Here is a 15,529-nt window from a genome sequence, read left to right as displayed (position 1 = left end):
CTTGATTTTTTTCATGCAGACTCATTGACTCCATATGAAGTTACTTCCCCCATAGAGAAGTCTACATTAGACCTACTGAACATATTCCTGGTAAATTCGTCCTCAATAATGAACATTGTATACATAGTGATTACTCCATTCTAGGTTACATCAACAAGGCAGTAGTCCATATGTGACATTCTGAACATGTTTCGGGCCAAAGAGCACTCGATCTTGAATGTTCCATAGAGACCCATTGACTCAATTTTAGGCTACTTCACCCATAAGGTCTACATTAGACCTACTGAACATATTCCTGGTAAATTCGTCCTCAATAATGAACATTGTATACATAGTGATTACTCCATTCTAGGTTACATCAACAAGGCAGTAGTCCATATGTGTCATTCTGAACATGTTTTGGGCCAAAGAGCACTCCATCTTGAACTTTCCATGGAGACCCATTGACTCAATTTTAGGCTACTTCACCCATAAGGTAGACCTACTGACCATATTCCTGGTAAATTCGTCCTCGATAACCAACTTTTTATACACAGTCAATTGACTCCATACGATTTTACATCAGCTTGACATTAGTCCATATTTGACTTACTGAACATATTTCTGGCCAAAGAGTATTGGATATTGAACTTTTTATAAATACTCTTTGAGGCCTTCTGATCTCTCATGAGCCATACAGTAGGCCATATTTGACCTAATGAAAATATTTCTGGCGTAAAAGTTCTCCATCTTGAATTTTTTCTAAATACTCATGGATCTCTTCTGATATCACATGAACTGTACAGCAGGCCATATTTGACCTTATGAACATATTTTTGGCCTCAGTGTTCTCGATCTTGAATTTTTTTAATAAATAATCATTGACTCATTCTGATGTTTTGTCAGCCATAAAGTATTAGATATTTCAACTAATAGACATATTTCTGGTCAAAGAGTATTCGTTTTTGAAATATCCATACAGACTCATTGACTGCTTTTGATGTTACTTCTCCCATAGAGAAATCCAGATTAGACGTTCTGAACATATTTCTAGCAAATTATTCCTCGATCATAAACGTTTTACTTATACATAAAGACTTCTGATGATATGTCAGCCATAAAGTGTTGGATACTTGACCTAATGGACATATGTATCTCGTAAAAGAGTCCTCAATCTTGAACTATCCAACAGACTCATTGACTCCATCTGAAGTTACGTAACCCATGGAGGTCTATATTAGACCTACTGACTATATTCCCGGTAAATTCGTCCTCGATAATGAACATTTTATATATAGTCATTGAATCCATCTGAGGTTACGTCAATCAGACAATAGTCCTTATTTGACCTTATGAACATATTTCTGGCCCAAGATTACTCGATCTTGAACTTTCCATACTTACTCATTGACTCCTTCTGATATTACGTAAGCCACAGAGCATTAGTTATTTGACCTAATGGACATATTTCTGGCCAAGGAGTACTAGATTTTGAAATTTCCATACAGACTCATTGACTAATTTTGATGTTACTTCTTCCAAGAGTATTAGATATTTGACCTATTGAACATATTTCTGGTCAAAGAGTAGTCGATTTTGAAATTTCCATACAGACTCAATAACTCTTTCTGATTTTACTTCTTCTGAGGATTATTAGTTATTTGACCTATTGAACATATCTCTGGCCCAACAGTACTCGATCTTTGAACTTTCTGTACTTACTCATTGACTCCTTCTAATGTTATGTCAGCCATAGAGTATTAGATATTTGGCCTAAGAGCACTTGATCTTGATTTTTTTTCATGCAGACTCATTGACTCCATATGAAGTTACTTCCCCCATAGAGAAGTCTACATTAGACCTACTGAACATATTCCTGGTAAATTCGTCCTCAATAATGAACATTGTATACATAGTGATTACTCCATTCTAGGTTACATCAACAAGGCAGTAGTCCATATGTGACTTACTGAACATGTTTCGGGCCAAAGAGCACTCCATCTTGAACTTTCCATAGAGACCCATTGACTCAATTTTAGGCTACTTCACCCATAAGGTGGACCTACTGACCATATTCCTGGTAAATTCTTCCTCGATAACCAACTTTTTATACACAGTCATTTGACTCCATACGATTTTACATCAGTTTGACATTAGTCCATATTTGACTTTCTGAACATATTTCTGGCCAAAGAGTATTGGATATTGAACTTTTTATAAATACTCTTTGAGGCCTTCTGATCTCTCATGAGCCATACAGTAGGCCATATTTGACCTAATGAAAATATTTCTGGCGTAAAAGTTCTCCATCTTGAATTTTTTCTAAATACTCATGGATCTCTTCTGATATCACATGAACTATACAGCAGGCCATATTTGACCTTATGAACATATTTTTGGCCTCAGTGTTCTCGATCTTGAATTTTTTTATAAATAATCATTGACTCATTCTGATGTTTTGTCAGCCATAAAGTATTAGATATTTCAACTAATAGACATATTTCTGGTCAAGGAGTACCTATTTTTGAAATTTCAATACAGACTTTCTGGTCAAGGAGTACCTATTTTTGAAATTTCAATACAGACTGCTTTTGATGTTACTTCTCCCATAGAGAAGTCCAGATTAGACTTTCTGAACATATTTCTAGCAAATTATTCCTCGATCATAAACGTTTTACTTACACATAAAGACTTCTGATGATATGTCAGCCATAAAGTGTTGGATATTTGACCTAATGGAAATATGTATCTCGTAAAAGAGTCCTCGATCTTGAACTATCCATGCAGACTCATTGACTCCATCTGAAGTTACGTAACCCATGGAGGTCTACATTAGACCTACTTACTATATTCCCGGTAAATTCGTCCTCGATAATGAACATTTTATATATAGTCATTGAATCCATCTGAGGTTACGTCAATCAGACAGTAGTCCTTATTTGACCTTATGAACATATTTCTGGCCCAAGATTACTCGATCTTGAACTTTCCATACTTACTCTTTGACTCCTTCTGATATTACGTAAGACACAGAGCATTAGATATTTGACCTAATGGACATATTTCTGGCCAAAGAGTACTAGATTTTGAAATTTCCATACAGACTCATTGACTAATTCTGATGTTACTTCTTCCAAAGAGTATTAGATATTTGACCTATTGAACATATTTCTGGTCAAAGAGTACTCGATTTTGAAATTTCCATACAGACTCAATAACTCTTTCTGATTTTACTTCTTCTGAGGATTATTAGTTATTTGACCTATTGAACATATCTCTGGCCCAACAGTACTCGATCTTTGAACTTTCTGTACTTACTCATTGACTCCTTCTAATGTTATGTCAGCCATAGAGTATTAGATATTTGGCCAAAGAGCACTTGATCTTGATTTTTTCATGCAGACTCATTGACTCCATATGAAGTTACTTCCCCCATAGAGAAGTCTACATTAGACCTACTGACCATATTCCTGGTAAATTCGTCCTCAATAATGAACATTGTATACATAGTGATTACTCCATTCTAGGTTACATCAACAAGGCAGTAGTCCATATGTGACTTACTGAACATGTTTCGGGCCAAAGAGCACTCGATCTTGAACTTTCCATAGAGACCCATTGACTCAATTTTAGGCTACTTCACCCATAAGGTGGACCTACTGACCATATTCCTGGTAAATTCTTCCTCGATAACCAACTTTTTATACACAGTCATTTGACTCCATACGATTTTACATCAGTTTGACATTAGTCCATATTTGACTTTCTGAACATATTTCTGGCCAAAGAGTATTGGATATTGAACTTTTTATAAATACTCTTTGAGGCCTTCTGATCTCTCATGAGCCATACAGTAGGCCATATTTGACCTAATGAAAATATTTCTGGCGTAAAAGTTCTCCATCTTGAATTTTTTCTAAATACTCATGGATCTCTTCTGATATCACATGAACTATACAGCAGGCCATATTTGACCTTATGAACATATTTTTGGCCTCAGTGTTCTCGATCTTGAATTTTTTTTATAAATAATCATTGACTCATTCTGATGTTTTGTCAGCCATAAAGTATTAGATATTTCAACTAATAGACATATTTCTGGTGAAAGAGTACTCGTTTTTGAAATATCCATACAGACTCATTGACTGCTTTTGATGTTACTTCTCCCATAGAGAAATCCAGATTAGACGTTCTGAACATATTTCTAGCAAATTATTCCTCGATCATAAACGTTTTACTTATACATAAAGACTTCTGATGATATGTCAGCCATAAAGTGTTGGATACTTGACCTAATGGACATATGTATCTCGTAAAAGAGTCCTCAATCTTGAACTATCCAACAGACTCATTGACTCCATCTGAAGTTACGTAACCCATGGAGGTCTACATTAGACCTACTGACTATATTCCCGGTAAATTCGTCCTCGATAATGAACATTTTATATATAGTCATTGAATCCATCTGAGGTTACGTCAATCAGACAGTAGTCCTTATTTGACCTTATGAACATATTTCTGGCCCAAGATTACTCGATCTTGAACTTTCCATACTTACTCTTTGACTCCTTCTGATATTACGTAAGACACAGAGCATTAGATATTTGACCTAATGGACATATTTCTGGCCAAAGAGTACTAGATTTTGAAATTTCCATACAGACTCAATAACTTTTTCTGATTTTACTTCTTCTGAGGATTATTAGTTATTTAACCTATTGAACATATCTCTGGCCCAACAGTACTCGATCTTTGAACTTTCTGTACTTACTCATTGACTCCTTCTAATGTTATGTCAGCCATAGAGTATTAGACATTTGGCCTAAGAGCACTTGATCTTGATTTTTTTTCATGCAGACTCATTGACTCCATATGAAGTTACTTCCCCCATAGAGAAGTCTACATTAGACCTACTGAACATATTCCTGGTAAATTCGTCCTCAATAATGAACATTGTATACATAGTGATTACTCCATTCTAGGTTACATCAACAAGGCAGTAGTCCATATGTGACATTCTGAACATGTTTCGGGCCAAAGAGCACTCGATCTTGAATGTTCCATAGAGACCCATTGACTCAATTTTAGGCTACTTCACCCATAAGGTCTACATTAGACCTACTGAACATATTCCTGGTAAATTCGTCCTCAATAATGAACATTGTATACATAGTGATTACTCCATTCTAGGTTACATCAACAAGGCAGTAGTCCATATGTGACTTACTGAACATGTTTCGGGCCAAAGAGCACTTCATCTTGAACTTTCCATAGAGACCCATTGACTCAATTTTAGGCTACTTCACCCATAAGGTGGACCTACTGACCATATTCCTGGTAAATTCTTCCTCGATAACCAACTTTTTATACACAGTCATTTGACTCCATACGATTTTACATCAGTTTGACATTAGTCCATATTTGACTTTCTGAACATATTTCTGGCCAAAGAGTATTGGATATTGAACTTTTTATAAATACTCTTTGAGGCCTTCTGATCTCTCATGAGCCATACAGTAGGCCATATTTGACCTAATGAAAATATTTCTGGCGTAAAAGTTCTCCATCTTGAATTTTTTCTAAATACTCATTGATCTCTTCTGATATCACATGAACTATACAGCAGGCCATATTTGACCTTATGAACATATTTTTGGCCTCAGTGTTCTCGATCTTGAATTTTTTTATAAATAATCATTGACTCATTCTGATGTTTTGTCAGCCATAAAATATTAGATATTTCAACTAATAGACATATTTCTGGTCAAGGAGTACTTATTTTTGAAATTTCAATACAGACTCATTGACTGCTTTTGATGTTACTTCTCCCATAGAGAAGTCCAGATTAGACTTTCTGAACATATTTCTAGCAAATTATTCCTCGATCATAAACATTTTACTTACACATAAAGACTTCTGATGATATGTCAGCCATAAAGTGTTGGATACTTGACCTAATGGACATATGTATCTCGTAAAAGAGTCCTCAATCTTGAACTATCCAACAGACTCATTGACTCCATCTGAAGTTACGTAACCCATGGAGGTCTACATTAGACCTACTGACTATATTCCCGGTAAATTCGTCCTCGATAATGAACATTTTATATATAGTCATTGAATCCATCTGAGGTTACGTCAATCAGACAGTAGTCCTTATTTGACCTTATGAACATATTTCTGGCCCAAGATTACTCGATCTTGAACTTTCCATACTTACTCTTTGACTCCTTCTGATATTACGTAAGACACAGAGCATTAGATATTTGACCTAATGGACATATTTCTGGCCAAAGAGTACTAGATTTTGAAATTTCCATACAGACTCATTGACTAATTCTGATGTTACTTCTTCCAAAGAGTATTAGATATTTGACCTATTGAACATATTTCTGGTCAAAGAGTACTCGATTTTGAAATTTCCATACAGACTCAATAACTCTTTCTGATTTTACTTCTTCTGAGGATTATTAGTTATTTGACCTATTGAACATATCTCTGGCCCAACAGTACTCGATCTTTGAACTTTCTGTACTTACTCATTGACTCCTTCTAATGTTATGTCAGCCATAGAGTATTAGATATTTGGCCTAAGAGCACTTGATCTTGATTTTTTCATGCAGACTCATTGACTCCATATGAAGTTACTTCCCCCATAGAGAAGTCTACATTAGACCTACTGAACATATTCCTGGTAAATTCGTCCTCAATAATGAACATTGTATACATAGTGATTACTCCATTCTAGGTTACATCAACAAGGCAGTAGTCCATATGTGACATTCTGAACATGTTTCGGGCCAAAGAGCACTCGATCTTGAACTTTCCATAGAGACCCATTGACTCAATTTTAGGCTACTTCACCCATAAGGTGGACCTACTGACCATATTCCTGGTAAATTCTTCCTCGATAACCAACTTTTTATACACAGTCATTTGACTCCATACGATTTTACATCAGTTTGACATTAGTCCATATTTGACTTTCTGAACATATTTCTGGCCAAAGAGTATTGGATATTGAACTTTTTATAAATACTCTTTGAGGCCTTCTGATCTCTCATGAGCCATACAGTAGGCCATATTTGACCTAATGAAAATATTTCTGGCGTAAAAGTTCTCCATCTTGAATTTTTTCTAAATACTCATGGATCTCTTCTGATATCACATGAACTATACAGCAGGCCATATTTGACCTTATGAACATATTTTTGGCCTCAGTGTTCTCGATCTTGAATTTTTTTTTATAAATAATCATTGACTCATTCTGATGTTTTGTCAGCCATAAAGTATTAGATATTTCAACTAATAGACATATTTCTGGTCAAAGAGTACTCGTTTTTGAAATATCCATACAGACTCATTGACTGCTTTTGATGTTACTTCTCCCATAGAGAAATCCAGATTAGACGTTCTGAACATATTTCTAGCAAATTATTCCTCGATCATAAACGTTTTACTTATACATAAAGACTTCTGATGATATGTCAGCCATAAAGTGTTGGATATTTGACCTAATGGAAATATGTATCTCGTAAAAGAGTCCTCGATCTTGAACTATCCATGCAGACTCATTGACTCCATCTGAAGTTACGTAACCCATGGAGGTCTACATTAGACCTACTGACTATATTCCCGGTAAATTCGTCCTCGATAATGAACATTTTATATATAGTCATTGAATCCATCTGAGGTTACGTCAATCAGACAGTAGTCCTTATTTGACCTTATGAACATATTTCTGGCCCAAGATTACTCGATCTTGAACTTTCCATACTTACTCTTTGACTCCTTCTGATATTACGTAAGACACAGAGCATTAGATATTTGACCTAATGGACATATTTCTGGCCAAAGAGTACTAGATTTTGAAATTTCCATACAGACTCATTGACTAATTCTGATGTTACTTCTTCCAAAGAGTATTAGATATTTGACCTATTGAACATATTTCTGGTCAAAGAGTACTCGATTTTGAAATTTCCATACAGACTCAATAACTCTTTCTGATTTTACTTCTTCTGAGGATTATTAGTTATTTGACCTATTGAACATATCTCTGGCCCAACAGTACTCGATCTTTGAACTTTCTGTACTTACTCATTGACTCCTTCTAATATTTTGTCAGCCATAGAGTATTAGATATTTGGCCTAAGAGCACTTGATCTTGATTTTTTCATGCAGACTCATTGACTCCATATGAAGTTACTTCCCCCATAGAGAAGTCTACATTAGACCTACTGAACATATTCCTGGTAAATTCGTCCTCAATAATGAACATTGTATACATAGTGATTACTCCATTCTAGGTTTCATCAACAAGGCAGTAGTCCATATGTGAAATTCTGAACATGTTTCGGGCCAAAGAGCACTCGATCTTTAACTTTCCATAGAGACCCATTGACTCAATTTTAGGCTACTTCACAAATAAGGTCTACATTAGACCTACTGAACATATTCCTAGTAAATTCGTCCTCAATAATGAACATTGTATACATAGTGATTACTCCATTCTAGGTTTCATCAACAAGGCAGTAGTCCATATGTGAAATTCTGAACATGTTTCGGGCCAAAGAGCACTCGATCTTTAACTTTCCATAGAGACCCATTGACTCAATTTTAGGCTACTTCACCCATAAGGTGGACCTACTGACTATATTCCTGGTAAATTCTTCCTCGATAACCAACTTTTTATACACAGTCAATTGACTCCATACGATTTTACATCAGCTTGACATTAGTCCATATTTGACTTACTGAACATATTTCTGGCCAAAGAGTATTGGATATTGAACTTTTTATAAATACTCTTTGAGGCCTTCTGATCTCTCATGAGCCATACAATAGGCCATATTTGACCTAATGAAAATATTTCTGGCGTAAAAGTTCTCCATCTTGAATTTTTTCTAAATACTCATGGATCTCTTCTGATATCACATGAACTATACAGCAGGCCATATTTGACCTTATGAACATATTTTTGGCCTCAGTGTTCTCGATCTTGAATTTTTTTATAAATAATCATTGACTCATTCTGATGTTTTGTCAGCCATAAAGTATTAGATATTTCAACTAATAGACATATTTCTGGTCAAAGAGTATTCGTTTTTGAAATATCCATACAGACTCATTGACTGCTTTTGATGTTACTTCTCCCATAGAGAAATCCAGATTAGACGTTCTGAACATATTTCTAGCAAATTATTCCTCGATCATAAACGTTTTACTTATACATAAAGACTTCTGATGATATGTCAGCCATAAAGTGTTGGATACTTGACCTAATGGACATATGTATCTCGTAAAAGAGTCCTCAATCTTGAACTATCCAACAGACTCATTGACTCCATCTGAAGTTACGTAACCCATGGAGGTCTACATTAGACCTACTGACTATATTCCCGGTAAATTCGTCCTCGATAATGAACATTTTATATATAGTCATTGAATCCATCTGAGGTTACGTCAATCAGACAGTAGTCCTTATTTGACCTTATGAACATATTTCTGGCCCAAGATTACTCGATCTTGAACTTTCCATACTTACTCATTGACTCCTTCTGATATTACGTAAGACACAGAGCATTAGATATTTGACCTAATGGACATATTTCTGGCCAAAGAGTACTAGATTTTGAAATTTCCATACAGACTCATTGACTAATTCTGATGTTACTTCTTCCAAAGAGTATTAGATATTTGACCTAATGGACATATTTCTGGCCAAAGAGTACTAGATTTTGAAATTTCCATACAGACTCAATAACTCTTTCTGATTTTACTTCTTCTGAGGATTATTAGTTATTTGACCTATTGAACATATCTCTGGCCCAACAGTACTCGATCTTTGAACTTTCTGTACTTACTCATTGACTCCTTCTAATGTTATGTCAGCCATAGAGTATTAGATATTTGGCCTAAGAGCACTTGATCTTGATTTTTTCATGCAGACTCATTGACTCCATATGAAGTTACTTCCCCCATAGAGAAGTCTACATTAGACCTACTGAACATATTCCTGGTAAATTCGTCCTCAATAATGAACATTGTATACATAGTGATTACTCCATTCTAGGTTACATCAACAAGGCAGTAGTCCATATGTGACATTCTGAACATGTTTCGGGCCAAAGAGCACTCGATCTTGAACTTTCCATAGAGACCCATTGACTCAATTTTAGGCTACTTCACCCATAAGGTGGACCTACTGACTATATTCCTGGTAAATTCTTCCTCGATAACCAACTTTTTATACACAGTCATTTGACTCCATACGATTTTACATCAGTTTGACATTAGTCCATATTTGACTTTCTGAACATATTTCTGGCCAAAGAGTATTGGATATTGAACTTTTTATAAATACTCTTTGAGGCCTTCTGATCTCTCATGAGCCATACAGTAGGCCATATTTGACCTTATGAAAATATTTCTGGCGTAAAAGTTCTCCATCTTGAATTTTTTCTAAATACTCATGGATCTCTTCTGATATCACATGAACTATACAGCAGGCCATATTTGACCTTATGAACATATTTTTGGCCTCAGTGTTCTCGATCTTGAATTTTTTTTTATAAATAATCATTGACTCATTCTGATGTTTTGTCAGCCATAAAGTATTAGATATTTCAACTAATAGACATATTTCTGGTCAAAGAGTACTCGTTTTTGAAATATCCATACAGACTCATTGACTGCTTTTGATGTTACTTCTCCCATAGAGAAATCCAGATTAGACGTTCTGAACATATTTCTAGCAAATTATTCCTCGATCATAAACGTTTTACTTACACATAAAGACTTCTGATGATATGTCAGCCATAAAGTGTTGGATACTTGACCTAATGGACATATGTATCTCGTAAAAGAGTCCTCAATCTTGAACTATCCAACAGACTCATTGACTCCATCGGAAGTTACGTAACCCATGGAGGTCTACATTAGACCTACTGACTATATTCCCGGTAAATTCGTCCTCGATAATGAACATTTTATATATAGTCATTGAATCCATCTGAGGTTACGTCAATCAGACAGTAGTCCTTATTTGACCTTATGAACATATTTCTGGCCCAAGATTACTCGATCTTGAACTTTCCATACTTACTCTTTGACTCCTTCTGATATTACGTAAGACACAGAGCATTAGATATTTGACCTAATGGACATATTTCTGGCCAAAGAGTACTAGATTTTGAAATTTCCATACAGACTCAATAACTTTTTCTGATTTTACTTCTTCTGAGGATTATTAGTTATTTAACCTATTGAACATATCTCTGGCCCAACAGTACTCGATCTTTGAACTTTCTGTACTTACTCATTGACTCCTTCTAATGTTATGTCAGCCATAGAGTATTAGACATTTGGCCTAAGAGCACTTGATCTTGATTTTTTTTCATGCAGACTCATTGACTCCATATGAAGTTACTTCCCCCATAGAGAAGTCTACATTAGACCTACTGAACATATTCCTGGTAAATTCGTCCTCAATAATGAACATTGTATACATAGTGATTACTCCATTCTAGGTTACATCAACAAGGCAGTAGTCCATATGTGACATTCTGAACATGTTTCGGGCCAAAGAGCACTCGATCTTGAACTTTCCATAGAGACCCATTGACTCAATTTTAGGCTACTTCACCCATAAGGTGGACCTACTGACCATATTCCTGGTAAATTCTTCCTCGATAACCAACTTTTTATACACAGTCAATTGACTCCATACGATTTTACATCAGCTTGACATTAGTCCATATTTGACTTACTGAACATATTTCTGGCCAAAGAGTATTGGATATTGAACTTTTTATAAATACTCTTTGAGGCCTTCTGATCTCTCATGAGCCATACAGTAGGCCATATTTGACCTAATGAAAATATTTCTGGCGTAAAAGTTCTCCATCTTGAATTTTTTCTAAATACTCATGGATCTCTTCTGATATCACATGAACTATACAGCAGGCCATATTTGACCTTATGAACATATTTTTGGCCTCAGTGTTCTCGATCTTGAATTTTTTTAATAAATAATCATTGACTCATTCTGATGTTTTGTCAGCCATAAAGTATTAGATATTTCAACTAATAGACATATTTCTGGTCAAAGAGTATTCGTTTTTGAAATATCCATACAGACTCATTGACTGCTTTTGATGTTACTTCTCCCATAGAGAAATCCAGATTAGACGTTCTGAACATATTTCTAGCAAATTATTCCTCGATCATAAACGTTTTACTTATACATAAAGACTTCTGATGATATGTCAGCCATAAAGTGTTGGATACTTGACCTAATGGACATATGTATCTCGTAAAAGAGTCCTCAATCTTGAACTATCCAACAGACTCATTGACTCCATCTGAAGTTACGTAACCCATGGAGGTCTATATTAGACCTACTGACTATATTCCCGGTAAATTCGTCCTCGATAATGAACATTTTATATATAGTCATTGAATCCATCTGAGGTTACGTCAATCAGACAATAGTCCTTATTTGACCTTATGAACATATTTCTGGCCCAAGATTACTCGATCTTGAACTTTCCATACTTACTCATTGACTCCTTCTGATATTACGTAAGCCACAGAGCATTAGTTATTTGACCTAATGGACATATTTCTGGCCAAGGAGTACTAGATTTTGAAATTTCCATACAGACTCATTGACTAATTTTGATGTTACTTCTTCCAAAGAGTATTAGATATTTGACCTATTGAACATATTTCTGGTCAAAGAGTAGTCGATTTTGAAATTTCCATACAGACTCAATAACTCTTTCTGATTTTACTTCTTCTGAGGATTATTAGTTATTTGACCTATTGAACATATCTCTGGCCCAACAGTACTCGATCTTTGAACTTTCTGTACTTACTCATTGACTCCTTCTAATGTTATGTCAGCCATAGAGTATTAGATATTTGGCCTAAGAGCACTTGATCTTGATTTTTTCATGCAGACTCATTGACTCCATATGAAGTTACTTCCCCCATAGAGAAGTCTACATTAGACCTACTGAACATATTCCTGGTAAATTCGTCCTCAATAATGAACATTGTATACATAGTGATTACTCCATTCTAGGTTACATCAACAAGGCAGTAGTCCATATGTGACTTACTGAACATGTTTCGGGCCAAAGAGCACTTCATCTTGAACTTTCCATAGAGACCCATTGACTCAATTTTAGGCTACTTCACAAATAAGGTCTACATTAGACCTACTGAACATATTCCTAGTAAATTCGTCCTCAATAATGAACATTGTATACATAGTGATTACTCCATTCTAGGTTTCATCAACAAGGCAGTAGTCCATATGTGACATTCTGAACATGTTTCGGGCCAAAGAGCACTCGATCTTTAACTTTCCATAGAGACCCATTGACTCAATTTTAGGCTACTTCACCCATAAGGTGGACCTACTGACCATATTCCTGGTAAATTCTTCCTCGATAACCAACTTTTTATACACAGTCATTTGACTCCATACGATTTTACATCAGTTTGACATTAGTCCATATTTGACTTTCTGAACATATTTCTGGCCAAAGAGTATTGGATATTGAACTTTTTATAAATACTCTTTGAGGCCTTCTGATCTCTCATGAGCCATACAGTAGGCCATATTTGACCTAATGAAAATATTTCTGGCGTAAAAGTTCTCCATCTTGAATTTTTTCTAAATACTCATGGATCTCTTCTGATATCACATGAACTATACAGCAGGCCATATTTGACCTTATGAACATATTTTTGGCCTCAGTGTTCTCGATCTTGAATTTTTTTTATAAATAATCATTGACTCATTCTGATGTTTTGTCAGCCATAAAGTATTAGATATTTCAACTAATAGACATATTTCTGGTCAAGGAGTACCTATTTTTGAAATTTCAATACAGACTTTCTGGTCAAGGAGTACCTATTTTTGAAATTTCAATACAGACTGCTTTTGATGTTACTTCTCCCATAGAGAAGTCCAGATTAGACTTTCTGAACATATTTCTAGCAAATTATTCCTCGATCATAAACGTTTTACTTACACATAAAGACTTCTGATGATATGTCAGCCATAAAGTGTTGGATATTTGACCTAATGGAAATATGTATCTCGTAAAAGAGTCCTCGATCTTGAACTATCCATGCAGACTCATTGACTCCATCTGAAGTTACGTAACCCATGGAGGTCTACATTAGACCTACTTACTATATTCCCGGTAAATTCGTCCTCGATAATGAACATTTTATATATAGTCATTGAATCCATCTGAGGTTACGTCAATCAGACAGTAGTCCTTATTTGACCTTATGAACATATTTCTGGCCCAAGATTACTCGATCTTGAACTTTCCATACTTACTCTTTGACTCCTTCTGATATTACGTAAGACACAGAGCATTAGATATTTGACCTAATGGACATATTTCTGGCCAAAGAGTACTAGATTTTGAAATTTCCATACAGACTCATTGACTAATTCTGATGTTACTTCTTCCAAAGAGTATTAGATATTTGACCTATTGAACATATTTCTGGTCAAAGAGTACTCGATTTTGAAATTTCCATACAGACTCAATAACTCTTTCTGATTTTACTTCTTCTGAGGATTATTAGTTATTTGACCTATTGAACATATCTCTGGCCCAACAGTACTCGATCTTTGAACTTTCTGTACTTACTCATTGACTCCTTCTAATGTTATGTCAGCCATAGAGTATTAGATATTTGGCCAAAGAGCACTTGATCTTGATTTTTTCATGCAGACTCATTGACTCCATATGAAGTTACTTCCCCCATAGATAGGTCTACATTAGACCTACTGACCATATTCCTGTTAAATTCGTCCTCAATAATGAACATTGTATACATAGTGATTACTCCATTCTAGGTTACATCAACAAGGCAGTAGTCCATATGTGACTTACTGAACATGTTTCGGGCCAAAGAGCACTCGATCTTGAACTTTCCATAGAGACCCATTGACTCAATTTTAGGCTACTTCACCCATAAGGTGGACCTACTGACCATATTCCTGGTAAATTCTTCCTCGATAACCAACTTTTTATACACAGTCATTTGACTCCATACGATTTTACATCAGTTTGACATTAGTCCATATTTGACTTTCTGAACATATTTCTGGCCAAAGAGTATTGGATATTGAACTTTTTATAAATACTCTTTGAGGCCTTCTGATCTCTCATGAGCCATACAGTAGGCCATATTTGACCTAATGAAAATATTTCTGGCGTAAAAGTTCTCCATCTTGAATTTTTTCTAAATACTCATGGATCTCTTCTGATATCACATGAACTATACAGCAGGCCATATTTGACCTTATGAACATATTTTTGGCCTCAGTGTTCTCGATCTTGAATTTTTTTATAAATAATCATTGACTCATTCTGATGTTTTGTCAGCCATAAAGTATTAGATATTTCAACTAATAGACATATTTCTGGTGAAAGAGTACTCGTTTTTGAAATATCCATACAGACTCATTGACTGCTTTTGATGTTACTTCTCCCATAGAGAAATCCAGATT

The sequence above is a fragment of the Chanodichthys erythropterus genome, chromosome 23 (genome assembly GCF_024489055.1).
Source record: "Chanodichthys erythropterus isolate Z2021 chromosome 23, ASM2448905v1, whole genome shotgun sequence".
NCBI lineage: Eukaryota > Metazoa > Chordata > Actinopteri > Cypriniformes > Xenocyprididae > Chanodichthys > Chanodichthys erythropterus.
The sequence above is the reverse complement of the archived record's forward strand: the minus strand, read 5'-3'. Positions refer to the sequence as shown.